Source organism: Anolis sagrei, chromosome 1, assembly GCF_037176765.1.
Source record: "Anolis sagrei isolate rAnoSag1 chromosome 1, rAnoSag1.mat, whole genome shotgun sequence".
Lineage (NCBI taxonomy): Eukaryota > Metazoa > Chordata > Lepidosauria > Squamata > Dactyloidae > Anolis > Anolis sagrei.
The window spans coordinates 24,891,975-24,909,714 of NC_090021.1; the positions used below are offsets into that span (position 1 = coordinate 24,891,975).

The 17,740-nt window shown below is 45.0% G+C and overlaps 1 protein-coding gene across 1 annotated transcript in view; it reads right to left on the bottom strand.

The window, feature by feature from the left end:
- LOC132761516 (transmembrane protein 121-like) overlaps positions 1-17,390 on the bottom strand; it is a 33,956-nt gene extending 16,566 nt beyond the window's left edge. The window contains exon 1 of the mRNA XM_060754455.2: positions 16,233-17,390. The gene's annotated coding sequence lies outside the window, so the exon portion shown is untranslated. The remainder of the gene's footprint in view (positions 1-16,232) is intronic.
- Between the last annotated feature and the right edge of the window lie 350 nt (positions 17,391-17,740).

A 17,740-nucleotide genomic window follows, 5' to 3' on the forward strand; every position in this document is an offset into this window, starting at 1 on the left:
TAATCAAAACCATGAAAATCACAACAATCAATATTCATCAATGGACAACAGAACAACAGCATCCACAAGATAATACTTCGGAACCGGTGCTCTTCCAGATGTTGCTGAACAAGAGTTTTCAGCCAGCGGGTCCTGAGAGATGAGAGAAATAATAATTCATCTAGAGAGGATTTAAGTGGCCTTAGCAGCAAAAGAGGGAGAGATGCCTCTCCCTACCTACTTTCTATCCATAATTCTATTCTTCTTCATACTGTCTCCCTCAACCAACCTCTTCCTCCCAAATGAAGTAGTTGTAATCTTTCCTCAAAGGGCAATTACTCCAGTTCCTTGATCATTTTGGTTGTTCTTTTTGTACCTTTTCTAGTTCTATAGTATCTTTTAAATAGGTTTGGTGGTTAGAAATGAATATAGTATTCAAGGTGTGGTTTCACCATACGTTTGTGCATAGTAAGACTAGCATAATTGCAGAATTCATGAATACGGCTTCACTTAGCCATGCCTGGTCTCTCAAGGAATTTGCCAGGCCCTCCAGGCAATTCTGTTACACCCCCCAGGAGGTCTTCTGATGTGGACAACAAGTTAAACATGAGCCAACAATGTCATGCGGCAGCTTAAAAAGCCAATGGGATTTTTGTCTGCATAAATAGGAGTCTAGTGTCTCGATCCAGGGAAGTCATGCTACCTCTCTATTCTGCCTTTGTCAGACCACACCTGGAATACTGCGTCTAATTCTGGGCACTGCAATTTAGGGGAGATGTTAACGAGCTGGAATGTGCCCAGAGAAGGGTGACTAAAATGATCAAGGGTCTGGAGAAGAAACCCTATGAGGAGCAGCTTCAAGCGCTGGGCATGTTTAGCCCGCAGAAGAGAAGGCTGAGAGGTGACATGATAGCCATGTATAAATATGTGAGGGGAAGTCATAGGGAGGAGGGAGCAAGCTTGTTTTCTGCTTCCCTGGAGACTAGGATGCAATGGAACAATGGCTTCAAACTTAGGAAAGGAGATTCCACCTGAATATGAAGAGGTAACTTCCTGACTGTGAGAGCTGTTCAGCAGTGGAACTCTCTGCCCCGGAATGTGGTGGAGGCTCCTTCTTTGGAAGCTTTTAAATAGAGACTGGTTGGCCATCTTTTTGAGGTGCTTTGAAGGCAATTTTCTTGCTTCTTGGCAGGGGTTTGGACTGGATGGCTCACGAAATCTCTTCCAACTCCATGATTCTATGATTCTAACCCTATGGTATGACAGGATTCAAAGTCAAGTAATTTAATAGAAATTGGTTGTATCCATGGTTTTAGGCAACTGTAGTTCATTTGGCAACCTATTCCTCGTAGAATCAGGGATCTTACTTAATTAGAATATTATTGTACCTCTTCTAATTATATCCAACAAGGAATTTGCCTTTTCTACAATAGCTGCACGCCGGGTTGACATTTCCATTGAGCTACCCGCCACAATCCTTTTCCTGACTTAGTCACTGCTACCTTAGTAACCATCAGTATATAGGTGAAGTTGAGATTCCCCCCTCCCTCAAATATTCATAATTTATTTTTACCTTTTTATCTCCCACATAAAAGCTAATACATACATTCTTATTTGGGTTGTCTTGTGAGTGAGAAAATCAAAGTGCTCTTCCAGCAGACACCAGCCAAGCCTTCTGCAATGCCAGAAATACAGCATAATTGTGTAACATTAGAAAATGTTGAACTTTTCCACTACCTTGACAGCCACCTCTCCACAAAAAAAAATCAACATTGACACTGAAATACAACACCGCCTGAACTCTGCAAGTGCAGCATTTTTCCGAATGAAGCAAAGAGTGTTTGAGGACCAGGACATCCGTAGGGATACCAAGGTGCTTGTTTATAAAGCTATTGTCCTCCCAACCCTGCTCTATGCCTGTGAAACGTAGACTGCCTATAGGCATCACACTCAACTCCTGGAACAATTCCATCAGTGTTGCCTCCAAAACAACCCTGCAAATCTCTTGGGAAGACAGGTAGACAAATGTCAGCATGCTGGAAGAACCAAAGACCACTAGCATTGAAGCGATGCTCCTACGCCATTAACACCACTGGACTGGCCATGTTGTCCGAATGCCCGATCACTGCCTTCCAAAGCAGTACAAAGATTTAAAAGGTTGTGTTCGTGGTTTAAAATGAAAATATAGAGAGAAAAGTGGTGGGAGGGGTAGGGAAAGCCGATGGGAGGAGAGAAGAGAAAAAAAATACAAAATGTAATATGAATGAATCTGTAAAGAATGTGAATAGATAATATAGAAATACATTATCATAATGTATGTCTACAATAGACAGTTGTTATCTGTTCAAATATGCTATTTTGTTTTCAATTAAAAAAATTTTTTTGAACTTTCTTCTAAAGCAGTTACTATACTTCCAACTCAAGAACAGAAAACGTAATGTTGGTGGACAGGAAAAGTGATTTAAAGACTGTGGCATAGACACCGAGAACTGAGAAGCCCTGGCAATTGAGCACTCTAATTGGAGGTCAGCTGTGACCAATAGTGCTGCAGAATTCAAAGAGGCATGAATGGAGGATGAAAGGGAGAAACATGCCAAGAGGAAGACGCATCAAGCCAACCCTGACCGGGACCGTCTTCCATCTGGAAACAGATGCCCTCACTGTGGAAGAACATGCGGCTCAAGAATAGGGGTCCGCGGTCACCTACATATCCATCGCCAGGACACTGCCCTTGGAAGGCCATCATATATCATACCTGGCTGGATCTTGGTTTTAGTGGCACGTTATTTTATTGTTAATGAATTTGTTAATCTATTGTATAATGGTTTAAATTGAGTATTAAGGTTTTAATTGAAAATTTTATTGTATATGTTGATAGCATTATTGATGCTTATGTGAGACTGCCCTGAGTCCCCTTTGTGGGGAGAAGGGTGGGGTAGAAATGAAATAAATAAATAAAATAAAAAGATACACCCCAGCAAATGCATTACTTTAGGACCATCCTGTGAACTGGGTTGTTGTAGGTTTTTTCGGGCTATATGGCCATGTTCTAGAGGCATTCTCTCCTGACGTTTCGCCTGCATCCAAGGCAAGCATCCTCAGACGTAGTGAGGACCTCACTACCTCTGAGAATGCTTGCCATAGATGCAGGCGAAACGTCAGGAGAGAATGCCTCTAGAACATGGTCATATAGCCCGAAAAAACCTACAACAACCCAGTGATTCCGGCCATGAAAGCCTTCGACAATACATCCTGTGAACTTTTTTCAGAAGCCAAATTTCAAAAGGAAGACTAAATGGATGGACAGAATTATTATTTCAACAGTGATCTACTTGCGATCAAACCATTCTGCCACCATTATCCATGCAGCATCCCTAAGAAAGTATAGAGAACATTATTGTCCCCATTTTACAGCTGAGGACTCTTCCGCTTAAAAGAAAATGGCCTGTTTAAGGCCAGGAACATTCGAGCTGACTCTCATGCCATGCATTTCTGTGCACTGCTATTTGGGGGAAAAAATGCCACATTGACCACAGCAGGATTTACTTCTGACTCAAGGTGCGTAACAGTAGGTCGTTAGGCACAAAACAGCGCTAGCTCTCGAGAAATTTAGTTGGAAAGGGCAATAGCCATGAGGATGGTTGATGGGGGAATCAGGGATTTGTTTAGCGATTTCCTTAAGAAGAGAGAGTAATCGCATGCACGAGTGCAGATGTAGGGAGCTGTGTGAGCACTAGCAAAGACAAGTGGGAAGCGACAAAAGAAACAACCGAGATTACAGACAAAGGCAGAAAATAGCCTGGCGAATACACGAAGCCAGGATCAATGCTGCTAACAGACCTGCCTATGGAAGCGGAAAATGCCCAAAGGAAAGCAGAACTCAAGAAGAAGAAGAACAAAATACAACAGCTGAACACTGTCACTAGGGCTTCACCTATACTGTAGAATTAATGCAGTTTGACACCACTTCAACTGCCATGGCTGAGTGCTATGGAATTCTTGGAGTTATCGTTTGGCGAGGCACCAGCACTCTTTGGCAGAGAAGACTAAAGGTCTTATAAAACTACAAATCCCATTATTCCATAGCATTGAGCCATGGAAGTTAGAGTGGTGTCAAACTGCATGATTTCTATAGCGTAGATAACCATTGGTGGCTTCCATGTCAGTGGGACTGTGAATCTTTTCTGGGTTTCATCTGAACATTAACAGCACTATCCAAGATGCTGAAGCAATTTTGGGATGTTAATGTTTGGACTAAACTCACAATGGAGTTATCACATGGTAATATGTTGGAGCATGTGAGAAATCAGTGTGTGTGTGTGTGTCAGCTGTAAAATAAGATGCACAAAGCTGAATGGTTGGGCTACGTCTGAGGAGTTGGCTGAGCCTGGGACTTTTGGTTACTGTTACATTTTCCAGGCTTGAGCTATACAGGTGCTTGCAGAGAGAATCAGAGAGAGACAAGTTTGGAGTGTGCTCTTGCTTCATGAGCTGCTGAATGGACAAAGAAAGACCATTTTAAATCTCTCATAAAAAGATATGTGAGTTGATGCACATGATTGTAAGTATGTTGTTCTGAATTACAATGAGTAAACTACTTGTTCTTTATAGATAATCTGTGTGGCATATTTTCTTTCTCTGGTAAGGCAGTGTGTGGACTGATCAAATGTGAACTACATGTGATTTATTTTACATTATGCCACATACTACTTTCACCACTATAACCCAATGTTATGGAATCTTGGGAGTTATAGTTTTACAAGGGTTTTAACCTCTCAGCCAAAGAGTGCTAGTGCCTCTCACCAAACTACAGATCCCAGGGTCTCATAGCATTGAGCCATGACAGTTAAAGTCACATCAAACTGCATTGATTTTACAGTGTAAATGCTCCCTACTGTACTTGAAATGTGCTGTTTTTCATGCACAAGGAGATCTTCTGTGCACAAAAACCCAGTGCAAATTGTATGTGTTCTGTTTATTGTTTTTGGCTACATTCAATTCTCCCTACCATGTTTTTAAATAATGAGGAAAAGAGCTCCAAGTTGGAGCACTATTGGTATAGATTTGTGCTGTACTGAATTTATGCCTCCTCTATATGTAACTGGCTTTTAAGAGCCAGGTATTAAGTTGCACTACACCATTAAGTAGTAAGCAATAAAGCATCAGGTCAAAGACCCAGGGCCTGAACAAGTTGAGCCAATCTGCTTCTCCTGCTCAGTCCTCCGTTGACAGAAACACACCTGGACAGCTGTGGACTAATCAGCCTTCACATTGGGACTAAGAATAGCTTCCCCTCGTGTACCACATACGAGTATTTATGGGCAAGTAAAGACAGCTGGTTAACACTAAGAGAAGCTAAGCAGAGGTGGCATCTCTGGAAAATGTCTTATTTAGTTCAGAGGGTGCTTCCTAAGAACACTCTAATCTGCTAAACCAGACTGTCTGAGTAGTGAACAGCTAAATTTGTCTACGGGTGCATCTATACTATAGGATTAATACCATTTGACACCACTTTCCCTGCCATGACTCAGAGCTATTATGGAAACATTTGTCATCTTAAGCTTTTTCTACCAAATAGCACAGGTGCCTCCCCAAACTATCACTCCCATGATTTCAGCACTGAACAATGGCAGTGGTGTCAAGCTGAATTAATTCAACAGTGTAAATCAGTGGTTCCCAACCTGTGGTTCGTGGACCACCAGTGGTCCCCAAGAAGGAAAATATGCTCTGCAGCCTCACCGTTACTACACTCTTGCAACAAGAGCAACTGATCTTGCGAAACCCTCTTATAATGCCAAGGCAACAAGGATGTTGGGAGAGGAGAGACTGACTATACACGAAAGGTGCGACAACAAGCCTCCTGATTGCTGCTTCTCTTCCTCCTCCCTTCTCCTGAGTGGAGCCGTTCCAAATGTCACCAGGAAACGGGGGAGTCTTGGTGTCTTCATTTTTAGGCCTGTTTCTAGGGTTATTTGGGATGCTGATTCAGAAAATTGCATTGGATACACCACATCAGCTCTTGATTATTAAACATGGCTTTCTCTGGGCGAGCAGATGGCAGCTACTGGATGGCATAAGTTCTGTATCAGAAACTAGAACTGATGTGGTCTATCCAATACAATTTTCTGAATCAGGAACCCAAATAACCAAACCAAATCTAAAGTTGACCAAAAACTGATTCATAGCCCTTTTGGTACTAATGTTGGAGAGTGGTCCCTGGTCAAAATGATCCCTGTTCAAAATGGTCCCTGGTCAAGTGGTCCCTGGTCAAAGTGGTCCTTGGACAAGTGGTCCCTGGTCAAAGTGGTCCCTGGACAAGTGGTCCCTGGTCAAAGTGGTCCCTGGACAAGTGGTTCCTGGTCATAGTGGTTCCTGGACAAGTGGTCCCTGGTCATAGTGGTTCCTGGTCAAAGGGTCTCTGGTCAAAGTAGTCCCTGCTCAAGTGGTCCCTGGTCAAAGTGGTCCCTGCTCAAGTGGCTCCTGTTCAAGTGGTCCCTAGTCAAAGGGGTCCTTGGTCAAGTGGTCCCTGGTCAAGTGATTCCTGGTCAAAGTGGTTCCTGTTCAAGTGGTCCCTGGTCAAGTCATCCCTGGTCAAAGTGATCCCTAGTCAAAAAGGTTGGAAACCACTGGTTTAGATGCACCTTAAATAAAACTGGCATTCAAGAACTAAAGTGTTACAGTAAAGTTTCCACTGCTGACACTGATGACTCTTGAGAACCACAGAAGATTTTCATACTTTCCCAACATTGTAATTCAGCTACTTCCACTGAGCCATGGCAGCTAAATTGGTGTCAAATGGCCTTAAACCTACAGAATAGATGTCCTCTAGGACAGATTTCGGGATTTCTCAAAACTTAGGAATAATTAAGCAGAGGTTGGATGGCCATCAGTCAGGAGTGCTTTGCTTCCTGCATGACAGACTGGGTTTGGCCTGAAAAAAAACTTGGGTGTCTCTTTCAAATGTTTCATTCTATGATCCTATATTAAAATTAACGGTTATGGGGGAGGAGAGGAAACCTATACAAAAATAAACTAAACATAAAAATGCATTATTAATATATTCTGCATGCTTAACTGCTGAAGGTAGTTACAAAACTTCCACGCTGCCTAATACATGTGGAGTCACAACCCAAGCAGCATAAACAATTATTTTAAAAATAGAAAATAACTTCCTAGGGCTTTAGGGGAAATCTACATTACAAGCCAATTGAGTTTAGAACCAAGAGAAGCCTTTTGTCAAAGTCTAGATTTTGGAATAATGGTTTATGCAAAAAAAGACTGGGCAGGCTTTTTAGAAAAACCAATAATCTGATTAGAGAAATCAGTTTTGGAGTCCATGGACGAGCTGTGTGGCTGTCAGATGGAACAGAGAAGGCTGATCAAAGAGAAGGCGCCTAAAGTATTTGGAACGCCTTGAACCTCATCTCAGGGCTCTCTCATTCATAATCTCTGGTCTGGAAGTTAAGCATGCAGTATGGAAATGCATATTGAAGCGACCCACCATTTTGAGGAAGGCAATATAAACAACGCCTATTTTAAATATAGTGCTCTGCTTCCACATCTCGGTTACAGGTGCATTTTTCATCCTTGTTAGCAAAAGAAATGTGTGGGCTGCACCCTTGCCTTGCAAAGATGTATTGCTTCGTAGTGAATGGAAATGTGGAAAATCAGCTCACAAATACTTCTCCTAAATTGTTATCGCACGTCACTTGTCACCGGTGGATCTGAAATTACTGCTTTGTTACAAAGCTGACTGCTTTGAAATTGCATCTGACAGTAAATCAAGTAGCCTGCTCAAGATTATTTAAGAGATATCGGAGTGACTGGAAAACATTATAGATAGGAAAGAAATGTAGGAAGAGTCAACTGCTATCGTCAACATCTCTTTCTGTATGTTTGTATTTATTTGTATTTTATTTATTACATCTGCATTCCACTTTTGATCCTCCAAGGCACAGCTGCTCCTTTTTTAAAAGTTCATCTATTTCAGCGTTTCTTAACCTGGGGGTCAGGACCCCTGGGGAGTTCACAAAGGGGGTTTCTGAAGGGTCACCAAAGACCATCAGAAAACACATATTTCTGATGGTCTTAGGAACTCCTTTGGCAGAAAAGGCTGAAGATCTCTCTGTCTGTCCTTTTCTTCCTTTTTGGAAACAGATAGTAAATCCTTCCACCAAAACCCCTCCTCCTGCTTTCTGGATGTAGGTAAATTAACACTCCAAAACTCAAGGTCAAAGCCAACCAAACCCTTCCAGTATTTTCTGTTGGTCATGGGAGTTCTGTGCACCAAGATTGGTTCAATTTCATTGTTGGTGGAGCTTAGAATGTTCTTTGAGTGCCGATGTGCTATAAATCCCAGCAACTACAACTCCCAAATGTCAAGGTCTATTTTCCAGAAACTCCACAAGTGTTCACATTTGGGTATATTGAATATTTCTGCCAAGTTTGGTCCAGATCCATCATTGTTTGAGTCCACAGTGCTCTCTGGATGTAGATGAACTACAACTCCAAAACTCAAAATCAAACCTTTCCAGAATTTTCTGTTAGTCATGGGAGTTCTGTGTGCCAAGTTTGGTTCAGTTCCATCATTGGTGGAGTTCAGAATGCTCTTTGATTGTAGGTGAACTATAAATCCCAGCAACTATAACTACCAAATATCAAGGTCTATTTTCCAGAAACTCCACCAGTGTTCACATTTGGGCATATTGAGTATTCGTGGCAAGTTTGGTCCAGATCCATCATTGTTTGAGTACACTGTGCTGTCTGGATGTAGGTGAACTATAACTCCAAAACTCAGGGTCAATGCCTATCAAACACTTCCAATATTTTCTGTTGGTCATGGGAGTTCTGTGTGCCAAGTTTGGTTCAGTTCCATCGTTGGTGGTGTTCAGAATGCTCTTTGATTGTAGGTGAACTATAAATCCCAGCAATTACACAACTCCCAAATAACACTCCAACCCCACCAGTATTCAAATTTGGGCATATCGGGATTTTGGGTCAAATTTGGACCAGTGAATAAAAATACATCCTGCATATCAGATATTTACATGACGAGTCATAACAGTAGCAGAATTCCAGTTATGAAGTAGCAACGAAAATAATGTTATGGTTGCGGGTCACCAGAACATGAGGAAATGTATTAAGGGTTCATAGCATTAGGAAGGTTGAGCAACACTGATCTATTTGAATGTGCTGTTTGCTCAGGGCAAGTAAGGAGCAAGTACTCAGCACAGTTATTTGTGTTAATGAGCATATCAGCAAAGCAGATCTAAATTGCTACACAAAAAGAACGCAGGAGCTGACCTAGGAAGAGCCTACTGCTATCTCTCTCATATCTGTTGTGTTTGTGTGTTTATTTTATTTGATCTGCACCCCACTTTGGGTCCTCCCAGGCACACCTGCCCTCCACTAGACCTCTTTAGAGTTAATCCATTTGAGTGCTAAGTTTGCTCAGGGCAAGTCAGAAGCAAACACTGTTATTAGCAAAGTTATTTGTGTTAATGAGCACATCAGCAAAGCAGATCTAAATGGCTGCATAAAAATAATGCTAGAGCTAGCACAGACATTATATTCACCACAGGGAATCGGCATTCGAATGGCAAATCCCCTACCTTCCCTGTCCTGGTCATGGATTGAATCAGGACTGGGAATTCGAGGCCACCCAGACTCTAAACTGATCAGTCAATATGTAGTAGGGTCAATACCAAGAGTGGGAAGAGTTGCTGTTGCATCAGACAACATACAAAAAGCCACAAGCTCCTTGGACCTGTTCTGCAATGATCTGAACAGCAGTCAATGGACCAAGTCATGGAATGAGTTCCAAATAACACAAAGCTCTGGTGTGATTGCAACAGCAGATCTCTCATGATCCACCAGATCTAGCATTATCCTGGGGGAAAAGGTGCGGTTCAAGTACTACACAAAGAAGAGGCACCTACAGTGTAGAATTAATGCAGTTTGACACTATTGTAGCTGCTCAGATTCAATGCTACGGAACAGTAGTTCTCAACCTGGGGTCCCCAGATGTTTTTGGCCTACAACTCCCAGAAATCCCAGCCAGTTTACCAGCTGTTAGGATTTCTGGGAGTTGTAGGCCAAAAACATCTGGGGACCCCAGGTTGAGAACCACTGCATGGAATCATGTGAGTTGTAGTTTTATAGGTTCTTTTCTCTAGCAAATAGTGCTAGTGTCCCACCAAAACCCAGCTCCAACTGTCCCACAGTTCCATTGTATACAGCATTGGCCATTAAAATTGTGTCAAACAGCATTCATTCTACAGTGTAGGTCAGGCATGGGCAAATTTGGACTCTCCAGGTGTTTTGGACTGGAACTCCCACCATTCCTAACAGCCTCAGGCCCCTTCCTTTTCCCCCTCAGCCGCTTAAGCGGCTGAGGGGGAAAAGGAAAGGGCCTGAGGCTGTTAGGAATGGTGGGAGTTCCAGTCCAAAACACTTGGAGGGCCCAAGTTTGCCCATGCCTGGTATAGGTGCATCCAAAATCAACAAACCCATCTTTCTTCCTTCTCTTCTTGCTAATTTCCCATCTGAAATATACCATCATTGAGACATTGTGCTTCTTTTCATGTAGGGATAATAGGGATGCACAAGAATGCCCTTTGGATGTACTGATCCCCAGATCCTTTTGGACAGAATGACTGATAGCACATCATGAGTCCACATCCCCATAAACCAAGTAAGAGTAACAGTAAATAAAGAACAACACTAAAAAAATAGGAGAATTCCAGACAAGAAACTGTCAGGGCCAGCTAATCACCTCCCAACAAAGGATTCCCCCAGGCAGTAGGAAGCCACACTTTGGAACTGCTAGGCCATTAAATCAAGGTGGCCAATTGAAATATTCACACCTACCTGAAACAGACAAGAGTTCTTTCTCCCACCCTGGACATTCCACAGATATCTAAACCAATTTTCCTAGTTTCCAACAGACTTCACAAACTCTGAGGATGCCTGCCAGAGATGCAGGTGAAACGTCAGGAGAGAATGCTTCTGGAACATGGCCAAACAGCCCGGAAAACTCATAGGATTCTCCCAGGCAGGAATCAGCCAGGCTTTGAAGCTGCAAGGCCATTCAATACTAATCAAGGTGGTCAGTTGCAACATTCACACTTGCCTCAAACAGAGATGACTTCTTTCTCCCACCCTGGACATTCCACAGATATATAAACTCCACTTGCCTAGCTTCCAACAGACCTCACAACCTCTGAGAATGCCTGCCATAGATGCAGGTGAAACATCAGGAGAGAATGCTTCTGGAACATGGCCATACAACCCGGAAAACTCACAGGGTTCTCCCAGGCAGGAATCAGCCAGGCTTTGAAGCTGCAAGGCCATTCAATGCTAATTAAAGTGGTCAGTTACAACATTCATACTTGCCTCCAACAGACAAGAGTTCTTTCTCCCACCCTGGACATTCCACAGATATCTAAACCCATTTTCCTAGTTTCCAACAGACCTCACATCCTCTGAGGATGCCTGTCATAGATGTAGGTAAAATGTCAGGAGAGAATGCTTCTGGGACATGGCCAAACAGCCCGGAAAACTCACAGGATTCTCCAAGGCAGGAATTAGCCAGGCTTTGAAGCTGCAATGCCATTCAATGCTAATCAAGGTGGTCAGTTGCAACATTCACACTTGCCTCCAACAGACAATAGTTCTTTCTCCCACCCCGGACATTCCACAGATATCTAAACCCATTTTCCTAGTTTCCAACAGACCTCACAACCTCTGAGGATGCCTGTCATAGATGTAGGTGAAATGTCAGGAGATAATGCTTCTGGAAAATGGCCCTACAGCCTGCATAATTCACAGCAACTTAGTGATTCCAGCCATGAAAGCCTCCAACAATACAAGTAAGAGTGATCGCAGCCTTACCCAAACTGGCATCCATGCCAACGAAGCACCACAGTTCCAATCATCTCCAGCCAACATCCTGGCTTCTTGAGGATGACAGGAGTTATGATCCGACACATCCAGTAGGAGAGTGCTAAGTTTGGAAAGGTTGCGCTGTGTCAAAACACAGGGGATCCACCTGCCATCCTATCTGCCCGCTTGAGCATTGCAAATGAGGCTGATTTGTACATGGTGAAGCTTTCACAATGGCACTGATGGAAAATGACCCACTCGAAACGTTATTGCCGAGCTCGCTTGCCACATGGCAATGGCATCTTACGCGAAGCATGTTCCCTCTCCCGTGCATTCTCTCCTCTGCTCTCTGTGTTTGCTGCCTTGTACATTGCTCTAGTTAACTCTGCCAGAGGCATTTAATCGAATCAGCACAAAGAGTCTGTTCAGAGACTACAATGCAGGCATCCTGCAAGCTGGCCAGGAAGTTTCCCCATCCTTCCACTCCTCCCTGCCACATCCTCCTCTCGCTGGCCGGCAGCACGTGCCCACCTGTTCCCCACTCACCAGGGCTCCTTCATTCATACAATTCTCTGAGCCCGGGTTGGACCGAGACACCAATTGTACGGCTGCCAATCTCTGCTGAACCTGGGTCAGCTTTTGGCATTCAACCATAATTGCAGGGTTTTCAGTAGTGGTGGAAGAGGGCAAGAGACAAAAGGCAACCAAGGCTCAGTTTAGCACATGGTGTGCAGGCAGGGAATGGGGAACCCTTTTGCCCAGGCTCAATGCACTGCAGCAAAGAAGGCACTCAGAATGGGAAGGATCTGCCACTGGGTCAGTCAGGCAAACGGATTTCTTTATATTTATTTATTTACTCTATTTATATCCAGCCTTTTCTCTACCCCGAAGGCGGCTTTATATATGGAAACTAATCAATGCCATTGGATAACAAACAGTTAGAATACACTGGGTTGCTGTAGGGGGGTTTTTTGGGTTATATGGCCATGTTCTAGAGGCATTCTCTCCTGACGTTTCACCTGCATCTATGGCAAGCATCTTCAGAGGTAGTGAGGTAGACCTCACTACCTCTGAGGATGCTTGCCATAGATGCAGGCAAAACGTCAGGAGAAAATGCCTCTAGAACATGGCCATATAGCCCAAAAAAACCTACAACAGCCCAGTTAGAATACACTTAAGTTAAAAAAATAAAATTAAATGCACATTAAAACATATATAATATTGCATTCACTACTGAAATCATGCCATCCTCAATCATAATCCGGGGCCATTCCAAAGATCAATTGCACATATTTCAAGGCTATTATTGCACTATAGATTACTCTCCAAAGGCTTGACCCCAGAGCCAGGTTCTCACTTGACAAGTCTTCTGAAAATGTGAGAGAAGGCAACCAAGACGGCTGAATTCGTCTTCCAGCAGGAGCCCAAAGCATGCAGCACAGACCGAGAAGCAGGAGGAGGAAGCAGTGTGTGTAGAAGCAGTGTGTGGAGATAGATGTTCATTGACACGGCTCCCTCAAATATGCAGGACTACTAACCCCATTGTCCGCAAGACACACTGGATGGTGTGATGGGGATTGCAGTACAAACACATCTACAGGGTGCCAAGTTGGGGAAAGGATCTGTATCTCTCTGCACATAGAGCACATGAGATAGAGAAAGAGAGAGAGAGAGAGAGAGAGAGAAGGCTAGATTTCATGGGTGGCACAGATAATATGATTCTCAAATAAGGGTTCTATAATAATAATAATATTTTTTTCATGTCAGGAGCAACTTGAGAAACTGCAAGTCACATCTGGTGTGGGAGAATTGGCCGTCTACAAGGACATTGCCCAGGGGACGTTTGGCTCTGTTACCATCCTGTGAGAGGCTTCTCTCATGTACCTGCATGAGAAGCTGGAGCTGACAGATGGGAGCTCACCCTGCTCCCCGGATTCAAATCACCAACCTTTCAGTCAGCAGTCCTGCCGGCACAAGGGTTTAACCCATTGCACCACTGGGGGCTTCATAATAATAATAATAATCATCATCATCATCTATTTATAATCCGCCCTCTCTCTCTGAAGGGACTCAGCGGCCACTCTCAAATAATTTCCTTTTACCAGGTAGGTAAGGAGAAGCAATCTGGACTGCTGGCCACTCCTGGTCCCAGCAAGGAAGAGCCTCATTTTGGCCACTTCTGTATTGAATTCTGCTGCTCCCAACCTACTTGTCCACTCCCAATCCCACCAAATAAAAACACAGAAATACTCACTCGCTTTTGAATTGGATCCTAAATATTTCAAGGGATGTGCCACCTTTGGTGGGTAACCACATTCACCAGATGGATTTGGTGAAATCTCAAGGGTTTTTTATGCACACACCTTTCTCTTTACTTTTGAATATACATAAGGATAATTGGGTTGCTGTGAGTTTCCTGAGTTTGATGGTTCCCTATGCAGACTTGTCCAGGCATAAAAATCAGGGCCAGCTAATCACCTCCCAACAAAGGATTCCCCCAAGCAGGAATCAGTCAGTCTTTGAAGCCTCAAGGCTATTCCGTGGTAATCAATCTGGCCAAGTGCAACATTCACACTTGCCTCAAGAAGACAGAGTGCTTTCTCCCACCCTGAACATAATTCCACAGATATATAAACCTCAGGCAAGAAGCAGCCATGCTTTGAAGCTGCAAGGCTATTTGGTGCTAATCAAGCTGGCCAAATGCAACTCTCGTCTGCTTCTAACAGACAATAGTTCTTTCTCCCACCTTGGACATTATTCCACAGATACATAAACCCCACTTGCCTAGTTTCCAACAGACCTCACAACCTCTGAGGAAGCCTGCCATAGATAGATGTGGGCAAAATATAAGGAGAGAATGCTTTTGGAACATAACGAGACAGCCCAGGAAAATTCACAGCAGCCTAGCAATTCCAGCCATGAAAGCCTTCGACAACACATAAGGATAAGGAACAACCACATTTTAGTGGCTGTCCAAGTTTGCAAAGAATCACCAAATCTGAATGCTTGGTGACCAAGAGCCACCTTGGTACCAAATAGCCCTACTTTCATGAGGACCTCTCCATCCTCACAAGGAGCTCATCAACACAGTCTTGGGCCATCTATCTATCCCAGCATTTCTCAACCTGGGGGTCAGGACCCCTGGGAGGGTCATGAGGGAGTGTCAGTCATGGCGTTCTATCTGAGAACGCCCATCTGTTGGTCATGGGCATTCCACTTGAGACGTTTGGCCCAACATTATGGTTGAGGGGGTTCAGAATTCTCTTTGATTGTAGGTGAACTATAAATCCCAGCAACTACAACTCCCAAATGTAAAGGTCTATTTTCCCCAAACTCCACCAGCGTTCACATTTGGGCATATTGAGTATCTGTGCCAAGTGTGGTCTAGATCCATCACTGTTTGAGTCCACAGTGCTTCCTGGATGCAGGTGAACTACAACTCCGAAACTCAAAGTCAATGCCCACCAAACCCTTCCAATATTTTCTGTTGGTCATGGGAGTTCTGTGTGCCAAGTTTTGTTCAATTCCATCCTTGGTGGAGTTCAGAATGCTCTTTGATGGTAGGTGAACTATAAATCCCAGCAACTACAACTCCCAAAAGACAAAATCAATCCCCCCCCCCCAACCCCACCAGTATTCAAATTTGGGCATATCAGGTATTTGTGCCAAATTTGGTCCAGTAAATGAAAATACACCCTGCATATCGGATATTTACGTGACAATTAATAACAATAGCAAAATGACAGTTATGAAGTAGCAAGGAAAATAATTTTATGGTTGGGGGGGGGGGTCACTACAACATGAGGAACTGTATCAAGGGGTCCTGGCATTAGGAAGGTTGAGAAACACTGATCTATCTCTATCTCTATCTATTATCAGGAATGAGCAAACTGGGATCCTCCAGGTGCTTTGGGCCATATCTATAGCTCTATCTCTATCTCTATCTAACTCAGGCATGGTCAAACTTGGACCCTCCAGGTGCTTTGGACTCCAACTCCCACCATTCCTAACATCCTCATGCCCTTTCCTTTCCCCCCTCAGCCGCTTAAGCGTTTGGTGATCCCTATGTAGACTTGTCCAGACATTAAACAATCAGGGCCAGTTAACACCTCCCATCAAAGGATTCCCCCAGGCAGGGAGCAGCTAAGCTTTGAAACTGCAAGGCTCTTCAGTGCCTGAGGATGTTAGGAATAGTGGGAGTTGGAGTCCAAAGCCCCTGGAGGGTCCAACTTTGCCCATGCCTGATCTATCTGCTTTGCTTGAGCAAACCCTTTTGGGTGCTCTCCAGAGAAACCCCCCGTGCTTTCCCCATCCCTTCCTCTTCTCTTTCCCTGATATGAAAATCGAAGGGTGGGATTCAGTGATATTACCTCGTGCTGGTCTTGGAAGCCTTGGGACTTTCCTCCGGCGCCTGGAGCAGCAGAAGAAGGAAAGAAGAGTCCTCCTAAACAGGGATGAGAAGGCTCTGGACGCGATCCAGTGGGTGGACCAGCTGCTTGAGGCGGAGAGAAAGAAAGAGAGAGAGAGAGAGAGAGAGAGAAAGGGATCCTCTAAACCGGAGAGGAGAGCCAATCAAAACCCCGCGAGTCCTGCGCTTGGATCCTAAGGAAGCTCCGCACGGATCCCAGTTGGGGGAAAGCGAGGCCAGCCTTTCTCATCCTCGCCTAGAAGACCCCAAAGTGTGAAGGCACCATGGCTAGGTCCGGGTCTGCCTCCCTTCGCCCCTTGGAGGCTTTTCGGCTTCTGCTCTGGCTGCTCTCCTTTCTCTCCCAGCCGATCCTTGGCACTCTCTCGGCGCCTCTGCCTGGCTTCTCCTCCTCCTCCTCCTCCGCCTCTTCCTCTCGCTATTGGCCAAAGGGGCCACCAGCAGCCCTTGGCCACCCGCCCTGCAGGCCTGGAGCCCTGGAGCCCCTTTGGCTCCTTTTCCCCATCTTCAGAAGGTCGGCACAATTGCGCCCCAACGCCCTCGTCATGGTTTCTGCCTGGCGGGCTCTTCTTTGCCTCCTCAATCCTCCCGAATCCACTCCCACGAGGAAGAGGGGAGTCCTCTTCTTGCTCCGGGGAAGAAGAATTGTCGGAGGAAGGGAGGTGGGAAAGCCGACACGCGCGTCTCTCCGGCGCGCACTCGCCCCAATGCCTCTGGCGGCTTTTGCGCAAAGTCTTTGCCTCCAGCCGGGGCTTCCAATGCCTTCTCCTTTCGGGTCTTTCCTGCCCCTCGTTTCCCGAGGAATGAGCCCGGGAGGGAGGCGGGGAGGCGGGGAAGAAGGAGCCCCGTCCCTCTCCAGGAGTCCTGCGCCGTGGCCGCTTGGCTTCTGCAGTCTGGCAAAGGACTGCCTGCTTTGGGAAGGCTGGCGGAGAACTGGGTGGATCTGGAGCCTAAAGAGACAGGGCACTGAAGTGGGTCCCTCCTCAGGTTGGAGGGAGGGAAGAGAGGGACGAATTGAGCCAATCGAGGGTCTGCCACTAACCCGGGGGGCATCTACCCCAGCAGGTATGGGCAAACCCAGGCCCGGGGCCCGGAGGTGGCCCCTTGGGATCTTTTCTCAGGCCCTCCCTCTCACTATCCTATCTTCCCATCCTTCCTCCTTCCCTCTCTCTTTCTCCCTCCCTCCTACCTTCCCTCTCTCTCCTTCCTTCCTTCCTTCCTTCCTTCCTTCCTTCCTTCCTTCCTTCCTTCTCTCTTCCCTTTCTCCTTCCCTTCCTTCTCTCTATCCTTCCACCTTTTTGCCCTGAATTACTCAATCCCTTCCCTCTTTCCTCCTTCTTTCCCTCTCTCCCTCTTTCTCCTTCCATTCCTCCCTTCTACCCTTTCATCCTTCCTTCTCTCTTTCCTTTTTCCTTCCCTTCCTTCTCTCTGTCCTTCCACCTTTTTGCCCCA